The following is a 19,632-nucleotide window of genomic DNA, read 5'->3' on the forward strand; positions in this document are numbered from 1 at the left end:
AATGGCGGTTCTGCAATGACTATAGGAAAGTGAATGAGGTCTCCAAGTTTGATTCATACCCAATGCCCAGGGTAGATGAACTAATTGAGAGACTAGGGCCGGCCAGGTACATTACCACCCTTTACCTCACAAAAGGGTATTGGAAGATCCCTATGTCCCAAGAGACCAAGGAGAAGACAGCCTTTTCAACACCAGATGGGTGTTTCCAATACACCATATGCAAATTGCCTCTTCAGAGATAAAGAGGACTTGAACTCTATAGTGCCACCTATTGGAAGCAGCAATCCTACAAGTCACAATCAACCCTTTAACGAGTCGTGCAATATGATTAAGGATAAAAGCCAAATCAGAATCTCAATTTGCAGGCACGGTGTTTCGTGTCCCTTTCTCCTGTGACCCTGCCATTTGATTGGTTTCCCATCTATCTACTGGGTAGGACCCTGTTCTGATGAAGGCCATATGAGGCCAAAACGTCATTTGATTCTGAAGAATTATGTAATTAAATAAATTTCTTGAATTTTCACCATTTTTGGAGTGCCAGGTTTCTATAGTCATCTATAATTGGAGTGGAATCCTATCTGAGCACCCAATATTACAGGAGAGCCACGTAGCCTTTTTTTCTATGTCATAGGCAGAGGCATGATAAAGCACCAAATAAATAAAATTGACGCGATCCGGGGCTGGCCACAACCTCTCACTAAAAAGCAGGTCAGAGCGTTCCTGGGCATCGTGGGTTACTACTGCCGGTTCATCCCTAACTTTGCCATGACAGCTGCCCCTTTGACAGACCTCGTTAAAGGGACAAAATCGGCTATGGCTAAGAGGTCTCCAGAAAACGAGACGGCCTTCCAGGAACTCAAGCAAGCCCTGTGTAAACAGCCAGTGTTGGTGGCACCGGATTTCTCGAAGGAGTTTGTGGTCCAGACGGACGCGTCAGATGTCGGGCTGGGTGCGGTCCTTTCAAAAGAGATGAACGGCGAAGAGCACCCCATAATGTATTTAAGCCGGAAGCTGACGTCTTGTGAGAGAAATTACTCCATAGTGGAGAAGGAATGTTTGGCCATCAAGTGGGCGCTAGACACTCTAAGATACTACTTCTTAGGCAGGAAGTTCAGGCTGGTGTCAGACCATGCCCCACTAAGGTGGATGAGAGAGAAGAAGGGAAGCAATGCTTGATTGACCAGGTGGTTCCTAGCTCTTCAGGAGTTCAGCTTCCAGGTAGAGCATAGACATGGGAAGCTGCATGGCAATACTGACGCATTGTCAAGGGTCCACTGTATGTTAGCGGAAGGTGCTAAGCCCCCCGACTTTGGGCACAGTTGGGGTATGTAAGATGGCCACTGGACATGTCTTTGAGGGGAGATATGTATCGCTGAGGTTACATAGTTACATAGTTTATAAGGCCGAAAAAAGACAAGCGTCCATCCAGTTCAGCCTATTTCTTGTGCACTGCAGCTATTCCGCAGCGTTGATCCAGGGGAAGGCAAAAAAAAAACATGCGGTATAGGCCAATTTACATCATTGAGGAAAAATTCACTTCCCGACTCCAATCTGGCAGTCAGATTAAATCCCTGGATTAATTAACTATCACTAAGCATAAGATGTAATTTTATTGTTCTCAAGAAAGGCGTCCAGGCCTCTCTTGAACTCATTAAGTGAGTTGGACATCACCACTTCCTCTCCCTGAGAGTTCCAGAGTCTCACGGCTCTGACCGTAAAGAATCCCCTTCTATGCTGGTGCAGGAACCTCCTTTCCTCCAGACGCATAGTGTGCCCCCTCGTCTTTGTCACCATCCTTTGTATAAACAGGTCATGGGAGAGATCTCTGTACTGCCCCCTGATGTATTTATACATGTATATGAGGTCTCCCCTAAGCCTTCTCTTTTCCAACGTAAATAGGCCTAATTTTGACAACCTCTCTGGGTATTCTAGTCCCTCCATTCCCTTTATTACCTTAGTCTCCCTCCTTTGTACCCTCTCTAGCTCCAATATGTCTTTCCTGAGCACCGGAGCCCAGAACTGTGCACAATATTCTAAGTGCGGCCTTACCAGCGCTTTATACAGAGGAAGAACAATGTTCTCATCATATGCCTCTATTCCTCTTCTGATGCCATGACTCTATTTGCCTTTGCAGCTGCTGCCTGACACTGAGCACTCCAATTTAATTTGCTGTTAACCAAGACGCTCAGGTCCTTCTCCATGTCAGATTTCCCCAACGGTTTCCCATTTAATATGTATGGGTGACTGCTGTTTTTCTTTCCCATGTGCATGACCTTACATTTATCGGCATTGAACCCCATTTGCCATTTTTTGGCCCAACTCCCCAATTTATCTAAATCCTCCTGTAGCTGTGCCCTATCCTCATCTGTATTAACTACTTTACAAAGTTTAGTATCATCTGCAAATATTGCTATTTTACTATGCAACCCTTCCACTAGATCATTAATAAAGGTTGGCAGCTTCAGTGATGTAAAACCGGGAAAGCATGCTCCAGCACACATAGTGCTGAGAGGGTTAATAGGGCCCAAGGAGCTCATTGACAGAATTGTGTCAAGGCACAGATCTGGCCAAGGTTCCAAAAGAATTTCTGCATTACTCAAGGTTCCTAAGAGCACAGTGGCCTCCATAATCCTTAAATGGAATAAGTTTCGGACCACCACAAGTCTTCCTAGACCTGGTCATCCAGCCAAACTGAGCAATCGTGGGAGAAGAGCCTTGGTGAGATATGTAAATAAGAACCCCAAGATCACTGTGGCTGAGCTCCAGTGATGCAGTAGGGAGATGGGAGAAAGTTCTACAAAGTCAACTATCACTGCAGCCCTCCACCAGTCGGGCCTTTATGGCAAAGTGGCCAGATGAAAACCTCGCCTCAGTGCAAGACATATGAAAGCCCACATAGAGTTTGCTCAAAACACATGAAGGATTCCCAGACTATGAGAAATAAAATTCTCTAGTCTGATGAGACGAAGATAGAACTTTTTGGTGATAATTCTAAGCGGTATGTGTGGAGAAAACCAGGCACTGCTCATCACCTGCCCAATACAATCCCAACAGTGAAACATGGTGGTGGCAGCATCATGCTATGGGGGTGTTTTTCAGCTGCAGGGACAGGATGACTGGTTGCAATTGAAGGAGACATCCTGGATGAAAACCTCTTCCAGAGTGCTCTGGACCTCAGATTTGGCCGAAGGTTCACCTTCCAACAAGACAATGACCCTAAGCACACAGCTAAAATAACAAAGGAGTGGCTTCAGAACTACTCTGTGACCATTCTTGACTGGCCCAGCCAGAGCCCTGACCTAAACCCAATTGAGCATCTCTGGAGAGACCTGAAAATGGCTGTCCACCAACGTTCACCATCCAACCTGACGGAACTGGAGAGGATCTGCAAGGAAGAATGGCAGAGGATCCCCAAATCCAGGTGTGAAAAACTTGTTGCATCATTCCCAAGAAGACTCATGGCTGTACCAGCTCAAAAGGGGGCTTCTACTCAATACTGAGGAAAGGGTCTGAATACTTATGACCATGTGATATTTCAGTTTTTCTTTTTTAATAAATTTGCAAAAATTTCCACATTTCTGTTTTTTTTAATGAGAAAAAAATGAACTTTTTAGAATTTACCAAATGGCTGCAATGAAACAAAGAGTGAAAAATGTAAAGGGGTCTGAATACTTTCCGTACCCACTGTATATAGTATATATATTTAGCATACTATATATATACATATTATAAGCATACTGTATATATATGCTTTAAAACCAGAAGTGTTAATAAATTATTTTTATGAATTAACAAAATGCAGAGTAAAGTTTAATGGATGAAAAAAAAAATTCAGTAATAATAATTGTAATTTTTTTTATTAATAATAGGATAGAAGGGAGGGACAAAACCAGGAACCGAATCAGTAGAGAAAATCATAGTCAGGAGGTCAGCCGGGGTCAGATAGCAGGTGATCAGTAACCGCCACGTCTGCGAGCAGTATGAATACCGCGGAGCCTGGTGACAGAGGTGATACTGAGACATGTCCGGGCAGAGATGTAAGAGTCAGAAGGCCACAGGTAGATGGTGAAGGTCCTTCTGTACAGCTCCAGCAGTGATGGTGGATCTGCTGGACTTCAGGGCGCTGGATGCGGAGGTTCCCGTCTTTTAGATGTCTCTAGGGGAACGGTGACAACACGCAAATACGCGAGCTGCCCTGGATAATCCACGCCGGCAGGATGATAAGATCCGGCGGAAGATGGAACCTATGAGAAGAGAAGGAAATATAATGTAAGTGATGGGACTCCATATGACGTGACACTACTGTGCGGTCACTGTGGCCGGACGGCAGAGGAATCTCATCACACAGAGGTCAGGGATCATCGTCAGCCATCGTACATGTGACAATCCCATCACCGACAGATGACATCTGCTCCACATGAATTATTCTCACTGACGACATCACACAACATGGAGATGATTCTCACACTTACCTCGTCTCTTTTTCCCCTTTTTGCCATTTTCTGATTTTTCGTCGTCAGCTGGAAATTCGGATGAGAAAGAAGAAAAAAGAACAATTCACTAAGGACATATTGTTATGGGATCTGCTTTGTATCTCTCCTGTATATAGTAGGATTGTCCTAGTCCTGTCCCCTATAGTCCTGATAATCTGCTATTACATAATAGGGCAGGATAAGTCCTATATACCGGACATGACCTCATCTGAGGGGCATTAGATGTGTCACTAATATGGATCAGTGAGCACCCTGTGTGCCGCCATGTGGTGCATCCCTAATGAGCGATATTTTACTATAGGAGACTATGTCTTATTATGATGGCGGAGGTTCCTGGATGCTACAACGTATCACAGAATCCATGATAATACTGTACAAAGTTACAGAGATAGAGACACAGTATGGGCCCATGGGCAACATAAGAGGGATACATGAAACATGGATAACATAGGAGATCTATTACAGAACAACCATGTGGAAATATTCCACCCTTGATGACAACATTCACATTGCTTGTGGTATAGACATGTACATACCTGACAATGGGGACGAGGACGGCAAGCTGCTTATAGCATCGTCTCCAGCAAATTCAGGAAAAGATCCTTTCTGCCTGTTTGGAAAAAGAAAAACGTGTAAATCACAAGTAAATTCAGTATAAAAGGGATTGTCTCACTAGAAGAACCCCGACTATGAGGCCTAATAGGACATATGAAAGTCATAGTGGGGAAGTCTCCTGCTCAAAACTACCTTCTATGGAACAGAGCGCAAAACAACTATCCACAATGGCCGGCATGTAATACTACATATCTCCTCCAGTGTGGGCAAAACTAACAATACCTGACCGGCAGCAATTATGGGCTGTTATCTCCAGCGGATTCTGAAGCCAAAAGCACAATGACCGCTGATCATGGGGCGGTGGATGCTGCACTTGATATTATGGTATTTATGTCCTATATTTGGTGCTGTGCACATATATTAGCCTGGAGCTCCCAATAATGACCCCATAATCTACTCACATTTCTGAGATGTTTCTGCTGGATGCCGGGGTACACTCTGGAGGAGACTTGATAGTGGTGGTAGAGAGCTAAAAACAGAGAAAAATAAGATATAAATTTCTATTCTTTACTTTTAGAGGTCTTTTTTACATATTCTGGATTTATTGATCACATACTTACTTTAGAAAGCCTTTCAGAGGATGATGTAAAATTTTGGAAGAACAGGCTCTCATTATCCTCACTCGTGTCCTCCTCCTCTGAGACAATAGGCTTGTCTGTATCAGCATGATCTACAAGACATAGGTAATGATGTGTTATTAGCGGTTGTCAGTATAACACAGTCACCATTTACCACTAATATTAATGGGAACCGATTGTCACATATTAAGGAAGACGAGACAAACAGCTGCTTGGTCTAGATGACGGCTCCTTCTACTTACTGATAAATAAGCTGGTGTCCACCTCTGACACAAGCCGAGGAACGTACTCTGGCTTCTGACTTGGAAGGTTTTCAAATTCTAAGTCACACAGGAATGGATAACTCTTGATCTCAAATGCTCCTCCTGGAAAAAGAAAAGCAAAAGTTGAGCAGACATTGTCAGAGATTGCTCCATATCTGAACAGTTTATCTTAATCTAACCTAATGACATAACCAAAGGAAATAGTCTGAAAGTCATAGTACAGAGAACTAGAAATAAGCAAGCAGATAGAGAAGTGCTGATCCTCATGGACAGGAGTGATGAGTCCACGTTGTAAAAAGTGAATATTAATACTAATACAGTATATCAGTTACCTGTCCCAAGTCTTTGTAGAGGATTTGTTCTGAGCAGGTCAATGATGAGGTCCTGAGCATCGGTGGGAGGAGCGCGATCCCAATCCCAAATGATGTCTCCTGTTATATAGAAAATTACAGAAATTAAAACCTCTGTTTTGGACTGTAAGAGAAAGTAGAGGAAATAACTAGATTCATGTAACCAGTCAAAGCAATGATCGGATTATTCTACCTACCAGTGACAATATTTTTATAAAGCTCAGATAGGGAGTCCCCATGAAATGGTACATATCCCACCAGAAACTCATGCAGGATGATCCCCATTGACCACCAGTCGGCAGGTCTTCCATAGCCTTTCTTCAGGATGATTTCTGGGGCCATGTAAAGCGGGGTGCCACAGTCCTGGAAACCGACAGAAGATAAAGATGAGAATCAATGAAATTATTATTATGACAAGTTCTCGACATAAAAACACAATGACAGAAGATAAAATATCAGTGGAAAAGTTCTCTAGGAATGAAGAACGTAGAGAAGAGACAATAGTGTGATGAGATTTGTGAAGAACGAGCTAAGCTCCTGTAAGTGATGCCAACCTCATGGTCCTGGAACTCTCTGGCCATGTCCTCCAATGATTCCTTGTGGGTGTTGGTTTCTGGTATCATGACACCAACTTTTGAAATCCCAAAATCGGCGACTTTAATGTGTCCAGCCGGTGTAATCAGGAGGCTGTGAAAGAGAAGATGGTTTTAGTCTCACAGGCCGTGTAGTAATAAATGCTAAATGTCCCCCCTTTATTATACTACAGAGGTCACTTACTTCTCTGGTTTCAGGTCTCTATGCAACACACCATAGCTGTGCAGGTATTCCACAGCAAGAATCGCTTCTGCAAAGTACAGGCGGGCCAAGGGGACAGATAAACGACCCCTGGTGCTTAGGAGGGTCCCACAGTCTCCACCTATAGAAGAAAGGAAATATGAGCGGTGAGGGGTTTATACAGCCGATCACCACGATGGATCATGAGAAGTGAGCGGAGACATTGGGGCAGGAGAGAATATATACAGATATAATGTATAGAGCACAGAATATTAGTCTGAGGTCATGGTGAGATGTCGTCCATGTCAGTAATAGAGTGATGTCTCATCTCGTCTACAGCTGGAGATACTGACGTGCTCAGTGCGGACATACAGGGAGATCACACACATCAATGACTTTCCATAATATCTATAGTAAATGCTGTGTGGGGATGTAACCGTCCACGGGGACAAGTCCTAATGATATGAGCGGTGATAAGATGTCAGTAGGCATGGGCTGAATATAATACATGTACATGTCCTACCTCCTACATACTCCATGACCATACACAGGTGAGATCTAGTAGGGAAGGAGCAGAGCATGGAGGTCACAAAGGGACAGTCAGCGAATGTCAGGATGTCCCTCTCCAGATAGGCCCCTTCCACAGCTTTTGGAGTATCCAGGTCCCTCTTGGCAATTTTCTTCATAGCGAAGATCTTGAGTGAGTCTTTATGGTGAACTAAGTAGACAGACCTGGAGAGAAGGAGAAACCATGGTTTATAGTGAATCCTTATTAACAGTCCGCGTCTATAGAAGTCATTATATGATCTTCTGTACTAATGTTTAATACTAGAAATCCGTCCGTCACTAGAAATCCACATCTAGAAATACATGAAATAACACTATATAGATAATCTAAGGGAGGGTCTGCACAATGCCACGTCTGTTAGACCCTCACCCAGGTCACATTATCACCTATGGGAGGTCTGCACAATGCCACGTCTGCCAGACCCTCACCCAGGTCACATTATCACCTATGGGAGGCCTGCACAATGCCACGTCTGCCAGACCCTCACCCAGGTCACATTATCACCTATGGGAGATCTGCACAATGCCACGTCTGCCAGACCCTCACCCAGGTCACATTATCACCTATGGGAGGTCTGCACAATGCCACGTCTGCCAGACCCTCACCCAGGTCACATTATCACCTATCGGAGGTCTGCACAATGCCACGTCTGCCAGACCCTCACCCAAGTCACATTGTCACCTATGGGAGATCTGCACAATGCCACGTCAGCCAGACCCTCACCCAGGTCACATTGTCACCTATGGGAAGTCTGCACAATGCCATGTCTGCCAGACCCTCACCCAGGTCACATTGTCACCTATGGGAGGTCTGCACAATGCCATGTCTGCAAGACCCTCATCCAGGTCACATTATCATCTATGAAAGGTCTGCACAATGCCATGTCTGCCAGACCCTCACCCAGGTCACCTTGTCACCTATGGGAGGCCTGCACAATGCCATGTCTGCCACACCCTCACCCAGGTCACATTGTCACCTATGGGAGGTCTGCACAATGCCACGTCTGCCAGACCCTCACCCAGGTCACATTGTCACCTATGGGAGGTCTGCACAATGCCACGTCTGCCAGACCGTCACCCAGGTCACATTATCACCTCTGGGAGGTCTGCACAATGCCACGTCTGCCAGACCCTCACCCAGGTCACATTGTCACCTATGGGAAGTCTGCACAATGCCATGTCTGCCAGACCCTCACCCAGGTCACATTGTCACCTATGGGAGGTCTGTACAATGCCACGTTTGCCAGACCCTCACCCAGGTCACATTGTCACCTATGGGAGGTCTGCTCAATGCCACGTCTGCCAGACCGTCACCCAGGTCACATTATCACCTCTTGGAGGTCTGCACAATGCCACGTCTGCCAGACCCTCACCCAGGTCACATTGTCACCTATGGGAAGTCTGCACAATGCCATGTCTGCCAGACCCTCACCCAGGTCACATTGTCACCTATGGGAGGCTCTGATGGAGGAGGCAGTGTAATGACAGATGAGGGTCTGCTACAGACTAGTGTAATATATTAGATTATTTTATTCCTTTTCCTTAACAATTTAATTTGTTACAGGTCAGTTTGCTTAACTGTTTATAACTGAGCTGAATAGTGACAATTAGATGTGGACAGTGGTGTGGACTCAGATCATGTCCCTATGATAACACTGAATGGCAGAGCACAGAGGCTGAAGCCTTGTCATAGGGAACCCTGAGAAATGTGGATTATGCCAACTGAAATCTCACCCAAAAGATCCGCTGCTGATCAGCTTAGATGTTTCGTAGTCGCTCATACGCGGCTTTCTCGCCGGGATCAATGATTCCATCAAGTTCTAGAAAAGAAGAAGAAGAAGAAGAAGAAGAAGTGATATTAAGATCTAGAAGCTGCTGGAGAAAATCTCCAGATGCAGAAACGTCTCCCCCTATATTATGTCCCAGCTGATGTCACTGATCCGATAGGTGAGCAGAAACCTGCTGACGGATTCCCTATAATATAAATGCTATTATCTAATGCAATAGTGTCATCTCCTCTAATAATAGAGGCGTCCCCTGGTTATATGGGGATAATACTGGACGGGTCATTCACACCCCGTGATCTGGTGACACACAGACATCTCCCTCTATAATACTTACCCCGGCAGGTTCTTGGATCTCCGGGATCTCTAAGATCACACTGTCAGGATCCAACAGCTCAGTTGTTTCTAAAATAGTGATAAAATGATGAAGAAATAAAATGTATTAGAGGATATTAATCCTACACACATAATACAGCAATATAACGGGGAAATGACAAGACGTCTGTAAATGGGATTAATACTCGTTATATGGGAACGTGCGGGGCATCCATAGATAAGTGTAATGTAAATGATGGAGGACCCCAATCACCACATGGGTGAGGAACCATCACCCTCGCTGTACATGTGATTGATGGGAAGAGAGCTGAAGCATAGGAGCCATATGCAAATTAGCCTGGAAGTGCACTGGGGGCGTGCCCGTGCACTCAGACTTCCTCCACGCCCCCAGTGCACTTCCATCCTGATTTGTAATTTGTATATGATTTCTATGTCAGTTTTCTCCTGACTGGCACATTGGATTTCTGGAAAAAAAAATGTGAGAAAATGTCCTGTACAGTCCTCCCGCTACTCCCATATGTAACATGTGCTGCCAGGTTCCCATTACACAATACGGGTCAAACTCTGGCCCACGGGGTCATTTTATTTGGCGCAACACAGAGTCACAGAGCCATCACCGCTATGTGGGGCCATTATACTAGATGGAGGAGTATGTGGGGCCATTATACTGTATGGAGGACTATGTGGGGCCATTATTCTATATGGAGGACAATGTGGGGCCATTATACTGTATGGAGGACTATATGGGGCCATTATTCTATATGGAGGACAATGTGGGGCCATTATACTAGATGGAGGATTATGTGGGGCCATTATACTGTATGGAGGACTATGTGGGGCCATTATACTGTATGGAGGACTATGTGGGGCCATTATACTGTATGGAGGACTATATGGTTCCATTATTCTATATGGAGGACAATGTAGGGCCATTATACTAGATGGAGGACTATGTGGGGCCCATTATACTGTATGGAGGACTATGTTGGGCCATTATTCTGTATGGAGGACTATGTGGGGCCATTATACTGTATGGAGGACTATGTGGTGCCTATTATAGTATATGGAGGACTATGTGGGGCCATTATTCTGTATGGAGGATTATGTGGGGCCATTATAGTGTATGAAGGACTATGTTGGGCCCATTATTCTGTATGGAGGACTATTCTGTGCCCATTATTCTGTATGGAGGACTATGTGGGGCCATTATTTTGTATGGAGGACTATGTGGGGCCCAATATTCTGTATGGAGGACTATGTGGGGCCATTATTCTGTATGCGGGACTATGTGGGGCCATTATTCTGTATGGAGGACTATGTGGTGTCTATTATAGTGTATGGAGTACTTTGTGGGGCCCAATATTCTGTATGGAGGACTATGTGGGGCCCATTATTCTGTATTGAGGACTATGTGGGGCCATTATTCGGTATGGAGGACTATGTGGGGCCATTATTCTGTATGGAGGACTATGTGGTGCCTATTATAGTGTATGGAGGATTATGTGGGGCCATTATTCTGCATGGAGAACTATGTGGTGCCTATTATAGTGTATGGAGGACTATGTGGGGCCCATTATTCTGTATGGAGAACTATGTGGTACGTATTATAGTGTATGGAGGACTATGTTGGGCCCATTATTCTTTATGGAGGACTTTGTGGGACCCAGTATACTGTATATAATGGTTGGCCCGTGACTTTTTCCAAGTTTTCCAGTTTGGCCCTCTGTATGTTTGAGTTTGACATCCCTGTATTACACAGAGTGGAAAGAGTAAAGGTGACATTGTCCCCTCTTCTCTATAATCTCCGGATATTTCCTGTAGAAGGTCGTGTGATCCGCTCACCTGTAGTCAGATCGCTGCTCGGCCCCGGCTGACTCGTATTAGGGTCAGGGGTTTCTGGGGTCACATTTTGCTCGTCTTCGGTGTCGCCTTCTGGTGTCTCCTGATAGATAGAATATATAGAATTAACATGAGGAACCTTCCACTAAATCACCAAATCCATAAATCAGGAAAGACTAAACCTGCATTTACAGACGCACCAACTGTAACTCTACAGATCAGCCGCCATCATGAGGACTTTTCTCAGATAAGATGGATTAAGATGAGGTAACATTGCAAAAACATTAATATAGATAATAGAGGGAGACAGAGGCGGAAATACACACTTCCCACCACTGAGCTGTGACTACATCAGCAGAGTACAGACTGCCATCAGAGACGATGGAGCAGCAGAGACCGGCGGCCATATTACCTCCTGTGCTTGCCAGGGGCTGACAGGGAGGCCAATAAGATCTAACACCAGATCTTCTGATATCTGACTGGTGAGCTGGAGAAGATCAGAAAACAAGGACGTGTTCTAGAGAAGATGATGGATCCTTACCGGGCGTTCCGATGAGCGGGCCGGACCTTCCAGTACATACAGGACTTTTTCGGCCAGTTCTTTAAGAAAAGACGAAACTCCATATTGAGATCTTTTTTCAGCCTATAAGGAAGAAAAGGAACAAAAATTAAAATTCTGAGATGAGAAAAGTCACAATGGAGGCGGCCATTGTATGTGACGCCTGCTCCTCTCTGCAGATACAATGACTACATATCTGGGGTCTTGTCCTGTTTTACATTGGAAGAAAGAAGGAGCTTCTATCCCACTGTTATTATCCATTATTGTGGAGAAGATTTGAGCGGAGCGTCCGCCATTTACCTGCTGCTTCTGCCTGAACATTGTCCAGAAGTAATTCAGCCATAGAGATAAACTGCAAATTCTCAGTCACTATGGAGCCAACAATGGTAGACGTGACCCTGTGTACATTGTATAAATAGTGACTGTGATGTCATATGGCCGACCGTGATGTCATCATGGAATCTTGTGCTGGAATCTTATAGAGGCGGCTCTGCACAAATACATGCTGCCAAGCAATAGATAAAGTATGTGGAGGCTCATGCTGTATATAGGGGGCTATGTGAGGGCTCATCCTGAATATAGGGGCTATGTGAGAGCTCAGCTGTATATAGGCGGCTATGTGTGAGCTCAGCTGTATATAGGGGGCTATGTGAGAGCTCATGCTGTATATAGGGGGCTATGTGAGAGCTCAGCTGTATATAGGGGGCTATGTGAGAGCTCAGCTGTATATAGGGGGCTATGTGAGGTCTCAGGTGTATATAGGAAACTGTGAGTGGGCTCATACTGTACATTGGGGCAATGTATGGGCTCTAACTGTTTATAGGGGACTGTGTGTGGGCTCTAACTGTATGTAGAGGGCTATGTGGGGGCTTATACAGTATATAAAGGGCTGTGTTTGGGCTTATACAATATATAGGGGGATGTCAACACACTTAATTCTGCTCAATATTAAGTGTTACAGTTAATAATATAAAATAATTATAACTAATATGTTAATATTGAGCAGAATTCATTTCAGCCTATTGGTTCGGCCTCCACAACAGTCACATCTCTCAGTGGCCCCTCAGTAATATTACTTTCCCACCCCGGCTCTATTATGTATAGCGCTATGTTATTTGTAGTGCACCCGAGCACCTGCATGTTAATCGCGTGACTTATCACATGATCTATCAAAGGCAATCTTGTGACATGTCATGAGATACATCGGGTGCTGGTGGCCCACGGCTCCTAAACTGCCCAGGGCCCCGGCTACTCTTAATCTGCCCCTGCTTCTATCCCAGCATTATTATCCATTATTGAGAAGTTTTATGCGGAGCGTCCGCCACTTACCTGCTGTAGTAATGTCCTTATGTTCTGAGGTAAATCCGTCAGATACTCTGAAGTGAGATGACCTCGGTGGTATTTGGTCAGGCAGTCCCTTACGAGCTCCATCACCAGCCGGTGAGTGAAGCTGAGGACGCCATCGGGTGGTAGAAGCACAATCTCAGGGCGATTGGTGGTAAGAATCTCCCATAGAGCTTCTACTTGAAGATTGTCCAAAAGTAATTCAGCCATAGAAACTGCAAGTGCGATCAATCGCTATATAGGATAGCGAGAAACTGCAAGTGCGCTCAGTCACTATGGAATAGCAAGAAACTGCAAGTGCGATCAGTCACTATAGAATAGCGAGAAACTGCAAGTGCGCTCTGTCACTATGAAGCCAACAAAGGCAGCCGTGACCCTGTGTACATTGTATATATAGTGACTGTGAGCTGTGATGTCATAATGGCCGACCATGACCTGTGATGTCATCATGGAATCTTGTAATGGAATCTTCAAGGGGTGGCTCTACACAAATACATGCTGCCTAACAATATGCTTTTTTGGCCGTTCTCTTTTATTTCCAATTACAACACAACCAGGATAAGGGAATGTGCACACGTTTCATTTTTGCAGCATTTTTTTCTGCATCAAAAACCAGGTTGTACGCAGGAACAACACTGCGTACAATCCACACTTATTTGCTGTCTTTTTGCAGTGTTTATTCTTGTGGGTTTTTGTTTCTTCATTTGAATGGATGAATGATGCTGCAAAACCCCTGAAAGAATTAACCTACTGCAGATTAAAAAAAACCGCAAGAAAAAAACCGCAGCATGTGAATGAGACTTTAAAAATCTCATTCACCAAGCTGGTACTGTAAAACACAGCTGAAAAAACGCTACTTGTGAACAGTCCCCAAAGATATACTCAGTCATATTATGGGAAATATTGTGTATATTTATTCCTCACGTGTCTTTTTTTTTTTTACCAAAGAACATTTAATTTACCTCATTGGTTGCAGAGATTACAATTAACAGATGTGACAAATATTGAAGAATTAATGATAAGTGACCCAAGTGATCAATCATTTATTACGTCATTAACATTAATCGTTGCTTCTTTGTAAACTTCCATCCTTTACCGTGTGGGTTCAGGTGGTGATCGTGCAGCTGCCGGAGCAGAGAGCCGCTGTCAGACCCGGCCAGACTCCCTAGAAATATGGTTTATTACCAAGATCTGCCGACCATCAAAACAGTCAGAAAAAGGCAAGAAACACATAACACAAACTGATACATTGTATTGTAATATACAACGAACACGACACAGATCAGCTGTGCAGCGGAGGCTGAAGGCTGAAACTGCTCATATCCAGCCCTAGTTACAGGGGAAATCAGCAATCAGAAGCATGTATTTAGATGGTGAAATGCCCCTCTTTTATGTCCTTATGTGTGGAATAAATAAAAAAATCACAAGAGAGAAAGAAAAATTAGGAAGAGATATAGATTTTTTAAAAATGAAACAAAATGTAAAAAAATTAAGGCCACTGCCATTACAAATTGCTGTTTCTTACCCCTCCCCTTAAAACATATGTCCCATGTATAACAATAATTGTTCTGAAAAGAGTAAAACAGTTTCAATTGTATGTTAGTGGGTAGAGCCCGACCGTCTCAGCTAAGCTCCATCCATAGTTGTAGTAACGTGACGTGAGTAGCAGATAAAAGTCACAAATTGCTCAAATTATCATATTTTTACGGCAATCACTAAATAATATCTGCCAATAGGTTTCATCTACATTAGGAATAGAGAAATCCTATAGTTATATGTGGGATAATAGGGCACATGTACAGTTGTGCTCAAAAGTTTACATACCCTGGTAGAATTTTTCCTTTCTTGGCCTTGTTTTAGAGAATATGAATGATAACAAAAAAACGTCTTCTCCACTCGTGGTTATTGGTTGGGTGAAGCCATTTATTGTCAAACTACTGTGTTTTCTCTTTTTAATTCTTAATGACAACCAAAAACATCCAAATGACCCTGAACAAAAGTTCACGTACCTCAGTTCTTATTACTGTGTATTGCTCCCTTTAACATCAGTGACAGCTTGAAGTCTTTTGTGGTAGTTGTGGATGAGGTTCTTTATTTTCTCAGATGGTAAAGCTGCCCATTCTTCTTGGCAAAAAGCCTCCAGTTCCTGTAAATTTCTGGGCTTTGTAGCATGAACTGCACACTTGAGATCTCTCCAGAGTGGCTCAATGATATTGAGGTTAGTAGACTGAGATGGCCACTCCAGAACCTTCACTTTGTTCTGCTATAGCCAATGAAAGGTCGACTTGGCCTTGTGTTTTGGATCGTTGTCATTTTGGAACGTCCAAGTACATACCATGCGCAGCTTCCGGGCTGATGAGGGCAAATTTGCCTCCAGTATTTGCTGATAACGTGCTGCATTCATCTTTCCTTCAACTTTTACCAAGTTTTCTGTTCCTTTTTAGTTCACACATCCCCAAAACATCAGCGATCCACCTCCGTGCTTTACAGTAGGAATGGTGTTCCTTTCATCATAGGCCTTGTTGACCTCTCTCTAAATGTAACGTTTATTGTTGTGGTCAAAAAGTTCAATTTTGGTCTCATCACTCCAATTTAAAGTAATGGCTTTCTTCTGGTGACTTGACCATGCAGCCCATTTTTCTTCAAGTGCCTCCTTTTTGTGTATCTTGAAGCAGCCACACCGCTAGTTTTCAGAGAGTCCTGAATTTCAGCTCATGTTATTTGTGGGTTTTCTTTGCATCCTGAACAATTTTCCTGGCAGTTGTGGCTGAAGTTTTTGTTGGTCTACGTGACCATTGTTTGGTTTTTACAGAGCCCCTGATTTTCCATTTGTTAATCACAGTTTGAACGCTGCTGACTGGCATTACCAATTCCTTGGATATCTTTTTGTATCCATTTCCTGTGTTATACAGTTCAACTACCTTTTTCCGTAGATCAGTTGATAATTCTTTTACTTTCCCCATGACTCACAATCCAGAAACGTGGCTGGATGAGATTTGCAAGAGTCTGTCTGGATCCCAGAAACTCACTCAGCTTTTATGCACACACGCTGATTACAAGCAAACAGTTCACAGGTGAGGATATTACATTTAGTAGCCATTCAAACCCATTTGTGTCAAATTCTGTGCATGTTATCAGGCCAAAATCACCAGGGTATGTGAACTTTTGATCAGGGTCATTTGTATGTTTTTGGTTGTCATTAAGATTTAAAAAGAGAAAACACAGTAGTTTGACAATAAATGGCTTCACCTAACCAATAACCATGAGTGGAGAAAAAGTTTTTGGTTATCATTCATATTCTTTGAAACAAGGCCAAGAAAGCAAAAATTGTAAAACTTTGGAGCACAACTGTAATTCATACATAGTTATCTGGTGATATACAGATATCTCTGTTAGAACCCTCCTGTTTGTTTATTTTCCATCTTGTGTTTTGCGGTCACATGACCATCTGCCTTTATATTCCAGCTCCGCCCTTTTGGCTGTGCTGGACTTCAGTGTTTGACTGTTTCTCTAGCCAGGTGCTTCAGTGCCTTTCTCTGTCAGTTCTTGCTCCTTCTGGGACCTCAAGTACTTTTTGTCAGTTTGTCTTTTGTGTTCTGCAACTACTTCTCTGTTTAGGAGGTGTCCCATTTTTGTCCCAGTCCTTAGTTCTTTTAGGGACTCCTCCCTTTATGCTATAGGTCTTCGTTCAGACTAGCCGAGGACTATGGCGGGTCTGTTCGCTAGGAACAGGCAGCCCGCTACATCGTAGGGATTCAGCTTAGTCTTACTGTAGGGACAGCCTTCCCCTATCTTTCCTTTGTTCATGTTGCAGATCATAACAATCTCCCTCTATGACACCAGCAGATTCATGGATCTCTGGGGTCGCAGGTTTTACAATATCATTATTTACCAGTTGTAAGTAATCACCTAGGCAGGTTAACGATGCAACAATATTTTATTAATCACATCCATGGTAATACCGCAATTCCTGGTAAATGGCCAAATACAGTTCTCTCAGTCCTTAAGTTCCCAACCTGGGATCAGTAGTTCCACTGGCTTTGTATCATGCCATACTCACTGTCTCCCAGCTTTTGATTGGCCCACAGATTTCATATCTCCAGCCAGTAGATTCTGTAGCCACAGTCCACGATCATCCAGACAACAGATAAAACGGCGAAAGCACAGATATCCAGTAGCAACAGTCCTTACGAAAGTTCATCAAATCCAGATGACATATCCACACTGTAGCACGCTTATCCAGCCCAGTCGGTCCTGATCTCCATATCCCATCGATCCATTCATGGTCCAGAGCCACAGTCTCCATCCTATTCCTTTGATTTCCTTCCACACACTCCCTCACTAAAACATGTGTCCATTTTTGTTATGATCTGCAACAAAACTAAGGAAAGATAAGGAAAGCTGTCCCTACAGTAAGACTAAGCTGAATCCCTACGATGTAGCGGGCTGCCTGTTCCTTGTGAACAGACCCGCCTTTGTCCTCGGCTAGTCTGAACGGAGACCTATAGAATTAAGGGAGGGGTCCCTAAGCTTACTAAGGACTGGGACAAAAATGGGACACCTCTTAAACAGAAGTTGTTGCAGAGCAAAAAGGAAAAACTGACAAAAAGTACTAACGGTCCCAGAGGACCAAGAACTGACAGAGATAGGCACCGAAGCACCTGGCTAGAGAGACAGTCAAAACAACACTGAAGTCCAGCAAAGCCAGAAGGGCGGAGCTGGAATATATAGGCAGCTGGTCACGTGACCGCAAAACACAAGATAGCAAAAACTAACAGGAGGGTTCTATCAGTACCCCCTCTTTTATGAGGATCCTCCGGATCCTCCAGGCTCAGGCCTATCTGGAAACCTCCTGTGGAAAGCTTTAACAAGCCTAGGAGCAGAGACATCATCCGTCCTTACCCAGGAGTTGTCTTCGGGACCGAAACCCTTCCAGGAGACAAGATACTGTAATCTCCCTCTATGCCATCTAGAATTCAAGATACGAGAAATTTCATATTCGCCGTCTTCCACCACAGGAGGAACTGTGACAGTGGCTTCCCTATCAGATACATCAGCCTTTTTCAACAAGGAAACATGAAACACAGGATTAATCTTCCAGAAAGTAGGGACATCCAACCTAACAGCAGACGGGTTAACAACCTGAAGCACTTTAAATGGACCCACAAACTTAAGACCCAGTTTTTTATAGGGAATCCTCAACCGCAGGTTCTTCGAGAACAACCAAACCATGTCACCCACAGTAAACAAAACCTCTTTACGTTTCCTGTCAAAATACTTCTTGGACTTCTTGTTAGCCTGTTGCAGGTTACAACGTACATTAATCCAAACTCTCTCCAAATCACCGGAAAAATTCTCCTCCTCCGGCACCGCCGACCCCAATTTGGAGAACGAACCAAAAGACGGATGTCTCCCAGTACAACAAAAAAAAAGGAGAACACCCAGCAGAGGAGGATGTATGATTGTTAAGAGCAAATTCTGCGAGAGGCAGAAACTCAGACCACACCTCTTGATTGTCCGCCACAAAACAACGCAAAAACTGTTCTACATCCTGGTTCTTTCTTTCAGTCTGTCCATTAGACTCAGTATGATAACCAGACGAAAATGACAAATGGACTCCCAACCTGTCACAAAAAAGCACTCCAAAAGTGAGCCACAAACTGAGGTCCTCTATCAGAAACAATATCCGTGGGAACGCCATGAAGCTTGACAATCTCCTTAACAAACGCCTTAGCGAGTGTCTTGGCGCAGGGCAACTTAATGAATGGAACCAAATGACACATCTTACTAAAAGGGTCCACGACCACCCAGATGACAGTAAAACCCTCGGACACAGGAAGATCAGTAATAAAATCCATAGTGAGATGCGTCCAAGGCGAACTAGGAACCTCCAGAGGGCAAAGCAACCCCGCAGCAGGAGTATGTGAAGCCTTTGACCTAGCACACACAGTACACTGACGCACCCACTTGATGACTTCCTTCTGCCATCCAGGCCACCAAAAACTGCAACTGATAAGTCTCTTAGTCTCCGAAACTCCTGGATGACCTGCCAACAGAGATTCATGACGCTCCACAAACAAATCTCTCCTAAAGGCTCTAGGCACGAACAATCTCCCATGGGGAGTGTTAG

Source organism: Phyllobates terribilis, unplaced genomic scaffold (genome assembly GCF_046119375.1).
Source record: "Phyllobates terribilis strain yellow unplaced genomic scaffold, ASM4611937v1 Scaffold_7__3_contigs__length_470593459, whole genome shotgun sequence".
In the NCBI taxonomy this organism is placed as follows: Eukaryota; Metazoa; Chordata; class Amphibia; order Anura; family Dendrobatidae; genus Phyllobates; species Phyllobates terribilis.